A 16,795-nucleotide genomic window follows, 5' to 3' on the forward strand; every position below is an offset into this window, starting at 1 on the left:
AATATGGTTAAGCTTAAGTTGAGGCAACAAAACACTTGGTTAGGGTTAGTGAAAGACTGTGGTTATAGGTAATAAAATGGCAAATTGCAAGTGTGTGACAGGATGAAAACTCTACAGTAGTCTCCTGCCTCAAAGTCTGGTGCAATGGACCTTTTTCACAGCGGACATTTTGACTTGTCACAGCAGGAAAAACCACAGATGAAACTGACAACATTAATGATGTATCAGTTCCATTCATGTATCCAAGTAATCCATACCAGTGTCATGATAAATGGGATTCAGCCATCATTAATGTCATTAAATACACTTGTTCTTTTCCTGCTTTGACATGTCAAAATGTCTGCTGTGAAAAAGGTCTATAAACCCCTGACCTCCACACCTCATACTTTCTCCTTCACTTCATAAAGAATAAAATACTTCCTGCTATAGCACTGGATGTAAATTGTGACATATGGATTTGTCCACATTATTCCTCAGGAGACTGGGCTGTCTTTTCCAAACAATGTAATTACTCTTTACTTGTTGCTTTGAAAACATGCGCAAGGGTTTGAAAAGTCACTAAATCTTCAAAACAAAGTCAAAGGCTCTATTTTTCTGTGTAATATTTCATATTTCTGAAAACATTTGGGTCTTCAGTTTAGCTATAAATGTAAGTGAACACTGTTGGAATTTGATGCCTGAGGAGAGCCACACTAATTTATGTTCAATTAAATTAGTCATGTTGAACGTGATAATTACTCATGTTAAGCGAAATGATCATCCAGCACTAGACACTGATACAATGTGCCATGACTAGAGCTTGTGGGCATTTTATTTTCTTAGTCATAACAGCAGGGATGGACCGGCTCTAATTTAGAAGATTTAAAAGCTTGCAGCCTGAAAATGTACCAACTAAAACCCTTTGTGTGTGTATGTGTGTGTGGGTGGATGCGTGTGTGTGTGTGAGTGTATGGTACAGTGTGGTACTGCTCACCCTCTTTGTGATTATACTATGTAGAATACAGTAAATAGTATATAGGGTAATAAACCTGAAGTAATAAACCTTATTTATATACTACCTTTATAAATGTAAGTTATATGCTTCATATATGATTTTTAAAAAGGGGGAAAAACTGATTAAACATGCTTGTGAAAGGATGAAAATGTGGTAGGTAGTGGCAGGGGTAGAGGCTCTGAGTCCTGCCCTCCTAGCAGGAGTGGTAGTTCTGGTAATTGAGGCTCATTATTGATGATTTGGTGCACCTGCTGTTTGGCCTATTTAAACATCTCTCTGCTCTCCTTCACTGTTTGCTTTCCAGAGGGCACAACCTTGCTGCAGAGCCTCTAGTCAAATTCAGTGGTTTGCTTGCGTATGCTCACAAATATGTTTCCCGATTCCACACAACGTACAAATCCTAAAACTAATGCAGTTTGCTCACAGCTGGAAAAACATTAAACCAAATTGTAGATGGCATTGAGGTAGCAAAGGAAGATAATGGATGTAATTTTAAGTTAAATTGGTAGTAGCTTTCCACAGTCACAGTTTGAATTCCAGAAATGTATGTTGTAAATTCCTGTTTGTAGTAAACTAATTAGTTTCTTGAATTTTATTGCAAAACACTACGCTTAATATAAACTGTACATTAGTATGTAGAATGGAATGGGCATTTTTGCTAGTTTTATCTGGTAATTGAGTTTTCATAAAGCCTTCAGTAAGGCATCTTGACCATTTGTGTGCTTCTGTGTGTGTCTGTGTGGTTAGAACCAGCTGGATCCTAGTCACTAGAAATTTTTCCACAAATAGATTTTGAGACGTGATTTTTAAAGAATGATGCAGCCAGCCTAAACTCGAATGACGACTTGTTGCTATAATTTCCAGGAACCGGGTATTTGAAGCCCCTGAGTCTGCAGTGTTTGGAGCCATGGAGTGCCCGCCAGCTACTGACGATCCCTCTGCCCTCACTGGTGTCCCTGCTGGAGCTCCAACCTTGCCTCAGCCACAAACTGTTTTTGCAGGTGCTCGGCTGCTGAATCTGCAGCAGCTCGTTCCAGCAGTCCACACAGTGCTCCTGCGAGGGGGTGAAGGTCAAACTTTACAGCATCCAGATCCAAAAGGCCTCCTACTAGCACGACTGGAATTCACATTTTTTATCTTCTTGCCATTGCCCATCACAGATTCATGGTGATCAGTAGTTCAGTACTTAGTTGGGCAAAAGCCTTTTAGTATCTTGGAGCAATGATCCCCAACATTACCAGCACTCCTGCATGCTGTCAGAGGGGTCCACTGCCAAGAACACTGATGTAATTCAACCCTACATAAACTACAAACTGGTCAGCTCAGACATGCTGAAAGATGAGTCTGGCAAGCTTGGTGACAAAAATCTGGCATGCAGACATTTTTTTCCATTTTTGGGTAGAAAAACAAACCCATCGTAGTTCTAATAGAAAGAAATATTGAATCTCTTGTCCTTATCTCACAAAATTTTAAACAGTCATTGTGAATTCCCACTTGTCAGTGTTACTTTTGATGTAGAAGTTCAGCTGCTCATTGAGGCAATTAATTTATTTGAAATTATTTTCCCAGTGGTATGCACAAACAACTTGTAGGAATCTGTCAACAACCTAATCTGCATTCACAATCACCCAGCTGTTTCTGTGGGATGGTACAGAGTTCATTCAGAGTGTTATTCTTCATAGTTTCATCTTTGAAAAGTTTTTATTTTTTTATTTTTGACTCTTTCAACTTGGTTGAGGGTTGACATTGTTCTGATTATGACATTTTCAGGTCCCTGCACATTGTTTTTGGCAGTTGTTTTTCAAAACCTTTTTGAGGTCCCTGTTCAGTCCACTGACCATTAAATTGAACGTTACACTCAAGCAAAGAATTGGTAATGTCTACAGCTAACCTGAAATGGTCCTAATCTTACCTGCAAAATGGAAAATTGTATTATTCCACTGGGGAACATGTTTCCTTTTCCCTTATTTAAATATGGTGTACCTCAAGGCTCCATTTCAGGTCCACTTGCATTCTCATTGCAACTACTGTATGTTACTGTCCAATACTGCACTTTTTTTGTTAAAATCTGTCTATAAACCCAGTGGTTCATGTTTAATTTGCCAAAACACATTCATGTAATTGGAAAAATCATAATTTGAAATAACCTGGTAATGTTTGACATTTTAGTTTAGCCAAGTAAAAATGAATGAGGAGCATCCAGTCCTGGAAATCAGTTAAACATCGATTTTTAATTAGTCAGTTAATCCAATTAAGTAACCAATGCCTGTCCTTACAAGAAGCAGCAATGTAACCTCACAATACACCACTTAAGAAACATCAACAAACCTTAAATGATTTATGTGACAAAAGATCTGCTGCTCATAACTCATGGAAATACATGTCGAAGATGTCATAGATTTGTATTTAACAGACTGCACTGTAAATGAACTCGCCTTACAAAGAGCATGCATCAGTGAAAATCCCAGAATAATATGCTCTACAAAGCACCAGTGACTGTTTAGGGAGCTCAAGGGATCCATATCCCCCCACTGAGCTGTGCCTCGCTGCATACAAAACCTCATAAACATTTTTTCACAGTTAGTCCTGTAAGACTGCTGCGTTGATCCCAGCTCTGAGTATTTGATGTGTGGCTGCTAAATAAACAGCTAATCCTGTATGTTTCCTTAGAAACAAGGGGAAAAAAGTGACTGAAATTGGATTTAAGGCACCAAAAGACTAAAGAAAATGACAATGTTGCAATAATTACTTTACATGACAGGGGAACATTATACCAGCCTGATTTAGCCATCTGTTAAACAGAGTCATACTACCATTCAGCTCGTTCTAAATAATTTAGTACCCTGCTGTCGTAGACTGTATACCTCCTGGTGCAAGATTCATACATTGAGACAGCTATCAAATATTGAGAGCCCTGTCTTTGTATATACGGTATCCTTCATGATGAGTATGAATGTCAGATATTCTGTATCTATCTTTTATAAAAAAAAATATTTAATTTTTGGCAGAATTTGTTGTGTTTGTATTAATTGTGTGATGTGAAAACAGCAGGGGTACAAATGAGTGATTGCAGGGAGGCAGCAGGAACACAATGATCTCAGCAGTTATATTTACAAGGATGCTTATGTGAACCAAATATGGCAAGATTCTCTTTAATGTCAGGTTCCAACCTATGATTGCACATTGGCTTGAGAGACTGGTGCTCTCGAACACTGTAATTACTTACAGTAAGTGTCTTTAGAAAGAATGGCAGCTCACACAGGCAGGGGATGGACTTTTGTCTCAATTAGTCTGCTCTGTTTCATCTCCTTTCTCTCCAAAGACACCAGTAGCATCGAGATTGTCCTACATACATCTGCTCTCCTTAACACAACAGATAAAATGTCACAGAATAGAAACTGAAGCACTGAAAGGCTTTCTTTGAAATCAAACCATTCGTTTTTTTGATGTCTGTCATCACTCTAAAGTTGAATTTGTGATTTGCAAACAAACTGCATCCTTACTGATGAAGGAAGTCAGCATTAACATCTGCTACCTTCTGTGAAAGCAGCCCCTGAAAGACGTTTGATAGCTGACAGCTTTTGATAACTCATTTATGACAATTTGTCTTTTTGTCTTCAGTGTTTATTCTGCTGTTCCTATTAATGCTCAGTCTGCGGAAGGGCACAAGCCTATGTCTAGCTTTGTTGTTTTACATTACCAAACAGGTGGGTTTTTTTCGTTTGACAGTACATTTGAATATTCCTTCTATCTGTCACGATGTAGAAGGACAACCAAACCTCCTTTTAGAATTGATTAAATTAAAGATAAGCTTTCATCATATACAGATACACTTCTAGGAATTATATAGTGCTCATTGGAGTATTATGAATACGTATTTGGAAAAAATGCTATCAGAAATTCGAGAGGTAACCTCACTTGACCTCTCCAGTGCAGTCATACTCTACAGTCATGTACCAGTGTTAAAACAGAGGCTGAACCACCAGCAGGTCTTTGCTCCCTGTGCGTCCATTTCATCATGTTCCAATCCACCACAAGCTATATACTGTTACAAAAGCTCAGAGAGGGCAAAAGGCAGACCTGTCATCATGACAGGGCACTGGGGTGTCAAAGAGGCAGGCAGCACTACAGGCAAGGTCTGCCAGTGCTATATGGGGATTTTTTGGCGACAGTCAGAACAGGGCAAAGTTTTAAATGTCTCACTAGGAGAGAGAGGGAATGTGTATCAGGCAACCTGTATTAGGTTTAACATGAAAATACATGCATTTTGTCCCCACTATCCTTGCAGACCACGCAGAGCTAAGATTTTGGGGGTATTTTTGCAAGTTGGACAAAAAGGTTAAAGGTATGTATACAAAGCAGACAGGGCAGTCATGGTCAGAGGGCAGTGAACAGTGGACTGATGACCTCTCTCTTCTACAAAAAACAAACCAATCTGCTCTTATAACCCGACTGCAAACTGGCATTTCCATTTGGTTTTCATATGATATTTGTTTTGTTTGCAGACAATGCAAAGCCCAGTTTGCATTGTCTGCTGATGTTAAAATGAGTGTCAAAGGCAGGGCTATACTTTTGTTCACATGGCAATTTTGGCAGTAATTATGCATCTGCAGACATTAAAAATTGAGTTTGAGCACACGTCCGCGTCAAAGGCCCAGTCATACCCACATTTATAACTGCAACATTTCGGGCTAAAAATCAGTTCACTTCAATTCAATCACTGCAATCTGTGGATCTGCTTGTGGAGGTGAAGGAAATTTATGTAGTGCTTTCACCAAGAATTCAATTTTTGAATTCTATTAAATCTTTGACATATAAAATAGGGACAAATGCTGAGCAATCTGTATACGCAATTGGGAGTCCAATATTCAGGATGCCATTTATTTTTCAATCCAATTCCACAGAATCCTGCTCTGCCAGAGTATGAGGTACTGCACAAAGAGATGTAGCATGTTTTTTAGGGTTTTTTTTTAGTCAGTTGTAAGAAAGGAATAGATGGCACAAAAACATCCCTTTGAATTAAAGGTGCTTTCTTTTTGATCGATTGCAGCGCTGAGTTTTTATTGTATCGTGCATAAGGCTGCTGCAATGCAGTTGACGCCCTGCCATCGGTTTCACGCTATACTGAGTGCCAGAGTTGGTGGCGGTAATGTTGTAAGAAACGTAGAAATGTGCCAAAACAGTTCGTGAAGAAGAAGACTGCTAGCACGCAACATGAATATAAACAATGCATGACTTAAAATATAAAAAATTACTTTCTGCAAATGTTTTATGAGGAAGGAAATGCTCTCAGTTTTGGTGAGAAATACTGAATGTAAACATAACTCTTATTCACAAGAAAACTCCACAGGGCACCTTTTAATTCTTATGGTCTGGTTGGTAACCAAGACTAAGTATAGTCAGCATGTCATAAAGCTTAAGGCACTATCTTTGCAAATTCTAAGGTGATTTTTAATGATTGAGATTTTAAGAAAATCCAGCTTGCCCTGGCCTACACTTCTTGCTCAAAGTGAAAAGATTATGCAGCCTAGATAATGACATCTGAAATGTATTTCACTCAAGTCAAATTACCCAAAACTTTGCAAAGTTTACTACTGTATTCCTACAACTGAAGTGTTCACCACTCTCTGGAGAAGCTGATTAATGCTGTAATAAACCCAAACACATACTGACACATTAATGACCTAAAATAGTTGTTTTTCATGATGCTTTCAAACTGTAAAGTGCTAGTCAGCCCATCCGTTTACTCATTTTAAAATCATCGCTGCAGGTACATTTTGGATTCACCTCCCACACTGTTTTCGAGCATTGTGTGCACCGACACCATCTGGCATTAAGTGAAGCACTGTGAGAAATATGGCTGCAGCATGGATGCCTGACTGCCAAGGGCAACCTGGGGCAAGTGCTTTGTAGCTGAGGATATGTTTACAGTGTCTAATAGATCGGCACGGGCCCAGAAATCTGACCTGTCCACCTTAGGCCACAGACAAGGGTCAAACAAGTCGGTGGAGTGAAATGTTGAGGTTTAATCACCAAGCACTGAAGTGTTCAAGGGCAAGCAGAATATTCCAGCTATGAGCAAATGTATTTGCAGGTATTGGTGGAAAAAGAAATGTTTGTGATCTCCCTTTTTTTACTACAGTTCCCTCTCTAATACAACTACCAAGTCATTTTCTGTTGATTGTATACTGTAATGTCAAAACTCCTCATCTGCAGGCTTGAAAAATTTGCATGCTAGGTATCATCTATTCCCTCAAGTCACAATCCCCATAAAACTCATTGCTTCCCCTCCCCTTGCCCCCTGCACAGGTGACAAGCTAAAATGAGAGATAGCACCATTTGCTTCCTATAGCTAATTGGATTAGTGCTTAAGGCACTACAATAACGGCTGAATTTAGAGAGGCAAGCAGAGAGAATGGGGGAGTGGGGGGCTGAGTGGTAGAGCCAATTTTCCAGTGAAATGAGCTTTGCTCCAGGTAAAGAGAAAACTCCTGCAGAGAAATAGAGAAGCTCTGTGTGTTGGAAGATTTTATGCTACCAGACGCAGTAATATTGTATCACAGAATTTACATTCAGTGGCTTTACAGGAAGGGGGCACAGGGTTGTAAATGACATGTTTATACCGTCGTCACAATGCAGCAAATTAATTATGTGTCATAATAGGAGATGATTTGGCCTTTATATCATGGCCATGGAGAATACTTGATTCTGATTAGTTGGAAGGGTGTGCATCATTTTAGATAACAGTACGGCTAAATTAACATGCGAACATATTAATGGTAAGTCCATTTAAACTAACAAACTCAAATCCTGAAAAACACTGCTTGCAGGGTTCTTAGCCACTTGTTCATGATGAATTATCCCTTACATAATGGTTAAATAGTAAGAATTGGTTTATTTATGACCATGCTTCCAATGACTGTGATGCAAACAACTGTAGATTTAGGTTACAATTGTGTAGAATTTTAATGTGATTGTAGCATATTTCAATTTACATAATGGGGTGTATTTCTGTCAGCCACACTGTCATTCTTGATATTACCAGGAGAGGGTAAGTAAAAAATTTGTTTACATAGCACCTTTCACAGACACCAGTCACAACGTGCTTCACAGTCAAAATAAGTAAAACAGAGATAAACAACAGATAAAACACACAGGGGAAAAACAGGCATAAAACACAAGTTAAAACATAAAATACCACATGCTACCTAAATGCCTCTCTGAACAGATGGGTTTTTAACTGCTTTTTAAGAGTCCACAGAATCCAGAGACCTCATACTTATTGAGGAACTATTCCAAAGTTTAGGTGCTTCTGACTGGAATGCACAATCTCTCTGAGTCTTGAAATGTGCCCAAGGGACACTTAGAAGACCCTGATTAGAGGACCCAAGAGCTTGGCTTATGGTGTGGGGGTGTAGAAGGTCCACTATATAATGTGGAGCCTAGCCATGAAGGGCTCTATAAGTGAGCACCAAGATTTTAAAATTAATTCTAAAATTAACAGGAAGCCAGTGCAGAGAGGTTAAAATAGGTGTAATGTGTGACCACCTGTTGGATTGCGTTAAAAGCCAAGCAGCAGCATTTTGGACGGTTTGTAAAAGGTCCAAGGAAGATTTATTAAGGCATTTAAAAAGAGAATTACAGTAGTCTAGACTTAATGAGATAAAAGCATTTATTGGCATCTCCATTTCAGCTTTTGACACAACACAACTTTTTGTTTGGCTATGCTTCTTAAGTAAAAGAAACATGATTGAGTCAGCGTCCTAATATAAGCACCAAAACTGGATGGAAAAATGGATTCATCAAAATGACACAAATACGCAGACTAGACCGAGAAGACGAGGATAAGGCACCAAGGTCTGATCTGATCACTGAATGAAGGGTATCAGGAGCAATAATCAAGACCTCAGTTCAATCTGCATTTAACTGCATGAAATTATTTTATAATAAAGGATATAATATAATATAATATAATAAAATAATATTTAAATGGTTGTTTAATACAGACAGTCTATCAAGCTCATCAGGTTTGAAGGAAAATTATAACTGGATGTCATCAGCATACAAATGATAGGAGATGTTGCTGAAAATACCGATAATCTGTCCTAGTGGAAGCATGTATCGTGGACACACAAGTCTTCCTAGAGGACAGTAAAGTTCTCTGTTCAATAAAAATATCTAATCATGTTGATGATCTATTGCTTTACAAGCCAGAATTCGGGGACTCAGCTTGGAACAATCCCATCAAGTATTGGAGCTCTGCCTGACACGTGACCCTGAAGCCGGATGTTTGATATTCTCCACTTTACATCAGCAGATGCTCCTCCACCGGGCCATCCTGTTACAGGTCAACCCACCTGGTGTGTCTGCCAAAATCACAGAGAAATACTCACAGATGTGGAAAGAAAGTGTTGTGGGCAACATCATTGTATAACCTGTGATATTCTATTTATCATGTGTTATGCTTTCTCCCAGGTGGCCCTGATCTGATGTGATTGAGGGAGGACCTATAAAGAGGGCAGGAATCTGGCTCTCTCACTCTCTCTTCTCCACTTCCCAGCCTTGGCAGCAGCTGTTTGTTCTTGTGTTTGTTCTGCTATGCTTTAGCTTTGCCTCTGTTAGTCTTTGGTTTGTTTGGTGGGTCCAGTAGTCCTGTTTTCACGGCTTTCTTTCTGTAGTTTTTATGTGGATTTAATTTAGAGGGGAGAGCCCAGATCCTACGACCCTTTTGTGGTTTGTTGTTTTTGTTAATAAATTGGTTTAATTATTGTGAACTATCCTGACTCTTTAATTATGTTGCGCCTTCTGTGGAATGAGCTGTTTTTAGAGGGTCGTAACAATCATGAATCCCGTGTTTCCATGATGCCGCATATGGAAGCCTATATTTTGCAGGAGGGGGTCCAGTGCCTTGCCAGATGGATCTGGAATGATATCCGGGCAGCGGCTGATCTCCCCAGACCCTGAGGAGACCCTGGGGGTGACAGACCGTTCCGCTACGCAGCATACAGACAATTTGTTGTGTGGCACTGGGACAGGGTCACAGAGTTGTTATACCCAGTTGCTGTGTCTGGATGATAAGCAACCGTTGTCCAGATCCACATGGACAATACCAAGTTTTCATCCCTGTTAGGGTGCAAGCTGTAGTAGTGCTGTGTGAGCAGTAATTTACATTGTGCAATACCAATATTTATATTGAGTGGATGAAGATAGGTACAGTTTGTTTGTTTATTTATTTATTTATTTATTATTATTATATTTGTTATATTATTATTTGTTATATTCCTTTTTTATCCCCAGGAGGGTGTATACAATAATACAAAGCAGGTTTTATTTATTTTTTGTTTTGCATAACCTGTTCTCACTTGTTTGAATAAAATCTTGAAAATGATAAATGCCTTTTCTTTACACTTTAAGCATAAACAATCAAGCCATTACATTTATTACCTCTTTACATTCTGCACAAATAATTACAACCAAATGTGGTATGACACTTCTTTATTGAATTTTTGGAAACACAATAAAATATAATATTACAGAAATACTGCAACTTATATAAGATATATACAATATGTAATTACCACAAACTATATATATATATATATATAGGAGGGCAGAAAAGGTGTGTCCAGGGGTTTCTTGACTGTTGATTTAAAAGCAGGTCAGTGTTGGCTGACAGGTCAGGCTGTGTATGTGAGTGCTGTGGCAATCTTCCACTATTTTGGCAGTGATTGTCCTTTAATAAGAATATCATAATTACATATCTGACAGTAATTACCGCATTGCAAAGACACCCACATTACTGTCAAAGTGATAGTTAAATGATAACACTACAACTTTGGCTCCATTTTATGCAGTGATAGTAACAGTTTTTAATGTTTAATGTTAAATACCTATTGTGGGAGCAAAGTATTATTTGGCCATGTTTACAACAGAGCCATATGGATTTTAAAGTTGCTTTTGCACACACAATATTGTAAGCCAACTCACCTAGCTCTCTGCTAACTTGCATCTGCAACAGCTCCTGGGTGGTAGGGGCAGGGACACCTGACAGAACCCCATGTTGACGGGGATTGTAAGGCCTCCTGGTTCTGATCCGTGGCATCCCCTCAGTAGCAAACAGCTTTCTCTGCAGGATAGCGCTCAAGGGGTCTGTAATGTAGCTGTAATCCTTTTCCACTTTCAATGTGTACAAGCTCCACTTCCTGGACTTATTGTTGTTCACCTTGCTGTACCTGACATAAGAGAAAGAAAATTAAGCTTTGTGAAATGTGCTTATTACCTTACATAGCACAGTAGTTTACATTTCCACATAAAATGTCATCAACACACTAAATCAGCACCATGCATTTTGTTCTCATTTCCCAGACAAAACAATGTAATTGTATTTGTCATAATACTGGATCTGCCTTGAATCAGCACCTATAAGTTTACTGAGTAAAATGCATAGGAGCACTTATAATACAATACACTGAATTGAGCCATCAGCTTTTCTCTTTGCTGGTCTGTGGATGTGGTGATTGTAGTTCAGGCCAGCCAGCATGGTCCAAGCTGCGTATACAGGTGGGGAAAAGCTGAAGCGCTTGCTCGCATACATAAATATGTGATTGTGGAAGGACTCCAGTTCTGTAGTTGACCTGAGAGCACAGTGGAAACAATATAGAATTGCTTTATGTTCTGATAATACAAATTAAGCCATAGCAGCACCAAATCTGAATTACAGTGAAATATTTGATAGGAGAAAACAGTAAGTTGAACATAAACCTATGCTGAAATACTCATATATAGATACTTGTGAATGTCCTTTAGCCAGCGTGCATAAAGAATAAGTTCTGTCAACCCACATGTCCTCATATCCTGAGGAAAAACAATTACAAATGTATTGTGAATACTGAGGGCAGCAAGAAATCAAATCCAGTTTGCACAAACCACAGGTGAGCACAATAACCAGTCAGCAAAAGGGTCTGACCTGTTGGCAAAGGTCTAGAGAGCATTTTTAATCTGAGGTTTTTAAAGTAATATTTTGTCCAAAGCATTATTTTATATGTAACCTTTTGGTACAACTAACTCACATAAATACAGCAGTATATCAGTAATTAAATAATTACTCTATAAATGATATTTAGGGATGAGGGAATGGCGTCAGGCACTGTTTGAAATCAAATAAAAGCTTTAAAATCTCTTGCCTTGAATGTCTAAACATCAACACTGAATATAATTTTTTGTAATACAAATAACTTTTCATAGTTATTTGCAGTCTTATAGCAATGTCAGAAGTGGTTGCAGATATATTTGTTCCACATCTGTAGAATGGAGCACCCTTTTGCTGCACTGCCTGAACATTGAACAAAATAAATTTTGCTCTTGAACCCATGCCAGATGTTCAAGGTGTGGTGGACTCTGCTGTCTTTGTATTTCCCTTTGTCTGGAGGACAAAAAATGTAATAGAACACATATGCTATGCAACCATCCAAAACAATGTCCAGTCATAATAATGTAAGTGATGAATGTGGTCTGGGACTTTATGTAGATAGTTTCATTACTGCACCAACCCCTAAAGACAACTACAATAAATCCATTTACTGAAGAGGGCTGATATTTGTGTAGGAGCTTATATGCAAATTTCATTACATTCAGCTCTTAAAGGAGTGTCTCAAAGGTACACATGAAGCCCTCCTTCTTCATCACAACAGAGTTCCTCAGTGTCTCTTGCTTGTGAATGTTGACCATGCAGATCATCTGTTTGGATTCATTGTCCATGGCAGTGTATGTGCAATATTGTGCACAGAATCCAGGACTGTCCATCTGACCACCTCCTCTGAATAGAAATGAGAACAAAAAGAGAGCAAAAAGGGTAACTACACTGTTCAATAAAAAGCTGAACATATAATTGTATGCTGCTCCAACTGCATGTTTCATCCAGTTGGGTTGTGGTCTTGTGAATCCATGATTTGAACGTGTGGATGATGAATCTTTCTCATAAATACAACAAAAACACAAAGGCTACATCACCACATTTGTAAAATGTCACATTAAAATCCAATATAGACTTACATATGATAAATACTATCACCGGCAAATGATGTAAACAAACATGGCTACATAGCTAACATTAGCATTGGGCTAATACATAAGGTAGCTACATAAGTAGCTCTACGTTGGCTACAAACTTGAGGAAAATAACAAATTCCAAAAACAAAAACAAAACAAACCAGATAATAATTACCTGTCCAACAGAAATACGGCAAACATGGTGTCACTCTTCAGGCCCTTTACCTCTCTCAGTTGTTGCCATTGTTGAAAATCAAATCCGATGTTCACTTTGGTTTTGACCTCTTGCTTGATCTAACCTCTCTTTGATCGTAGCCTTTTCAACTTCTGTCTTTCTTTTCTTTCTTTGTTTAGCAAGCTGTCGGAGGTCGAGGTGGAACTGGAAATTTTGACTACACTTTCTCTGCCTTTTTTGAGGTTTAGCAATATGTCTGCCTAGCCTTGTGGAAGACTCAGTCACGCACAATGAGTGCACAGGCAGAGTGCATGCAGGTTGGTAGGAAGCCAGGGAGGCCGTCCGTTCATTTCATTCAGCCTGAATGAAATGATTGGATGGGCTTATTACAGGCCTGCGACAGCACAGATACCAGATTTTTTTCTTTTTATTGTCAGAGCATTTGATTTTTTGATTGCTGTCGGGATGTGCAGAGAATTTCAACGAATATAACAAAAAATACTTCTAAAATACATTACTCACCCTACCTTTAAGGAGAGTGTAATTTATGAAAACCAGATTGAAATTTATCAAACACCCTGTGCAAATCCAGTGTTTGTACAAGTTTCTTTTCAGCAGTCTTTTCTAAAATTTTGGAGAAGAAAGGGAGCTTAGAAATAGGCCTATAGTTGTCTGGCAGGGACGCCTGATGGTTAGGTGTTGAGCAAGAGGAAAGCCGTGGACAGGTGAAGAGGTCTCACAGAGCTGTGGAACTATGGTTACGCTCAGAGAGGCAATCCGTTTGGACTGCCCAGAAACCACGTCCATGAAGCTGGACAAAAGAGAGTCTTTCTTCTGCAGTTCATCAGAAAGCCATTAAATATCCACCTTAAGGTCAGCAATCTTTTTCTTTGCTTTCTGGAGTAACACATAATCATCTCAGGGCGTAGTGGGCATAGCTGAGTCACTTAGCTTAGCCATCAGGCTAAAATCGAGCCTGGCTAAGCAAGTAGCCAAAGACAGAAGGCACGGTGTAATGAAGCTGAATTTCCTCCCACACTGCTCACAATGTTCAATGTTTGTTGTTCAGGAGGTTTTTCACCAGTAGCCGAATTATCCGTGGAGGTCTCCTTCTCTCCAAGACAACCGGACCCGTTGACCAAAACGGGCAAAAACACTGAATAAAGCAGTTTCACGTTAAAATCTGTGTTTCTCTGGTGCTTTTGGGCGGACAGAGGACGACTGGAAGTGGTTGGGAGCCAAGGGGCATTGTCACTGCCATGAACATTTCTTAAAAAATCCATGTCCAATGACTAAAATACTTAAAATACTAAGATCCAAAAAGTGTATCACAAAAATGTGTCCAAAAACTGGATAAAAAGTCAATTCCTGACAGACCCTCTGGCAGTCAAAACACAGACGTATATGCACGAACTGTCTGAATAGGACACCAAAGTGGGGAATTTTTTAAATCCAACACATAATGACTTTAATATTTGATATATTATAATATTTTTGATTTTTATTTTTCTGTCCTCAAGTGTACCTTGAGGTGAAATTCAGAGAGACATAATAAGAGCAACTAGTGCATGCAAACTCATATTGTTTTAATAAAGAAGACAGTCAATAATCAGCCATTTCCTATCATGCCTTAGCAACCGGATTTTGATTTTCATGCACAGTGAGTAGTTTTCCACACAACAGCTGAACAGTAGGAGATGGGTTACCTTGCTGAGAAGATGGAGGTGTGCAGCCTGTCACATGAACTCACTGTGACTTCTCCTCCTTGTTCGATTACTCCTTGCAATATTTAAAACAAATCTGCTGTCAAAAAATGCTGAAAATTACATTTTGTAGACACGTATTTGATTAATGATCGCAAACAGCACAAACTTTGATAACAAATATATTGCGTTTCCTGTGATCGCTTTTTAACCAGCTGCGGTAGTAAATGTGCAGGTTGCGTTAGCAGTAACTTAATACAGGTATGATACGGCTGCAGAGAGTGAACAGTAAACAGTGATGCTGATATCAGTGAAATAAATTATTAACAGTAACACTGCATTACATGCTGCATTGTTTCTTATGACGGCGGACTCCGCTACCAATGAAAACTACTGTATAGAGGGGTAATTGCAAAATTTAAATATGTTGATTGCAAAAAACGACAATAAATATAAATAAATATAATCAATTCATGATTTTTTTCATTTTTGGTTCCAGAGCATTTGTGGGGTTTTTTTTAAGATGACCACAGTTAATATGTAATTAGATCAGAACGTCATGCTGAGTGTAAAAGTGTTACACAAAAAACATGCCTTTTTTATACACATGAATAGTATCCCATTTATAAAAAACACATTGCACTTTCTGGGGAAGTTTATAGCTATTACTCCTCCAGAACCACATGATCATTTACAGTGTCAGAATCTATATTAATCTGCATGAATATCCCGCTGTACCTTTTTATTTTAGATACCTCATAATTACTTATTATCTGTGGCAAAACGGGGCATACAGCTTTATGCAGAGTGTAAATAAATGCAGCAGTTACTGTCGGGAAACAGGGGGTTTGAGGTTTGAGGCACACTATTAAAACATGACATGGAATAGAAAATTGCTGAGATGCAATGGAAAAGACAAGGACTTATGGTTATTCTCCAGTGCTGATTTATCTGATGAGAGAGGCAATTTAACACTTCTGCGCTGATTTGTGGGTGTTCTTCATGCCCTGTCCAGCTAGATCAATATGGGTGTCAGAGTTATGGCCTTAAATTACTGTTAGAGGCTCATTACGAAGCAAAGCTCAATAGAATTGAGGGTGTTGGTATGGTTTGTGTAGGTTTGTGTGTGTGAGTGCACCTGTGAGTGCATCCTTCTGAAGTGCCTGCCAATAAACACCAAGGCCATGAGGTGGTTTGAGTTGCAGAGGTTTAATCAACCAGAGGCATGATCTCTCCCTCACGCACTCACATTCTCACACACACGGAAATACAAACCAAGGGGGGAAAAGACCAAACTCTCCTTGAAGTTACCTTCTGAAACCTAGGTGTCTCTGGGTATACAATATTATATACAGCAAATAATGTTGCAGTGCAGATAAAACATGAAATAGTATGTCCACAATGGGATGATCAAAGGCCAGAAAAAGCAATAAAAGAAGTGTGTCTATCCATCAACGGGCTGCTGAACACCTAGAATGATTTTAGTCTCAGGTGGACTAGATGCCTGACAGACTCTCCTCTCTAAATCACATGGCTGCTCTCTTATTTCCTGGATGACTGGACAGTTTCTCCCCTCAGCCATGTACAAAACAAGCAACTTCTGAAAGGGAAACTTCACCAGTCACATTTATTTATTATTGATTTTTCTTTTGTGTTGCTGCTCAGAGTGACATCTTATGAGGCTTAAAGAATTAATGGAACTCCGCATACACTTTGTAAATATAATAGTATTCTCTACAAAGGATGTGCCCAAATACAAATACGTTATTTGGCAAAGCACAAATAGTGGGTTTTTTACGAACATTTGTTTCATACAAATATTTTAAAAAAGAAACTATCTCAGTCTCTCTCCTCTGCTCCGCTGTCACGTCTATC

The 16,795-nt window shown here is 38.8% G+C and overlaps 2 long non-coding RNA genes across 3 annotated transcripts; one reads left to right on the forward strand and one right to left on the reverse strand.

The window, feature by feature from the left end:
• The first annotated feature begins 1,306 nt into the window (after positions 1–1,306).
• Positions 1,307–3,077, forward strand: LOC137173134 (uncharacterized). Of its 2 annotated transcripts, none has more exons than XR_010925106.1 (2): positions 1,307–1,538; positions 1,859–3,077. It is a non-coding gene; the product is annotated as an uncharacterized lncRNA (long non-coding RNA). The 2 variants fall into 2 exon arrangements; XR_010925107.1 differs by having other exon boundaries at positions 1,307–1,458.
• Positions 3,078–10,506: 7,429 nt separating this feature from the next.
• Positions 10,507–14,393, reverse strand: LOC137173269 (uncharacterized). The gene is made up of 3 exons (XR_010925144.1): positions 11,462–14,393; positions 10,982–11,226; positions 10,507–10,727 (listed from the first exon to the last, which is right to left on the reverse strand). It is a non-coding gene; the product is annotated as an uncharacterized lncRNA (long non-coding RNA).
• Between the last annotated feature and the right edge of the window lie 2,402 nt (positions 14,394–16,795).

Source organism: Thunnus thynnus, chromosome 21, assembly GCF_963924715.1.
Source record: "Thunnus thynnus chromosome 21, fThuThy2.1, whole genome shotgun sequence".
In the NCBI taxonomy this organism is placed as follows: domain Eukaryota; kingdom Metazoa; phylum Chordata; class Actinopteri; order Scombriformes; family Scombridae; genus Thunnus; species Thunnus thynnus.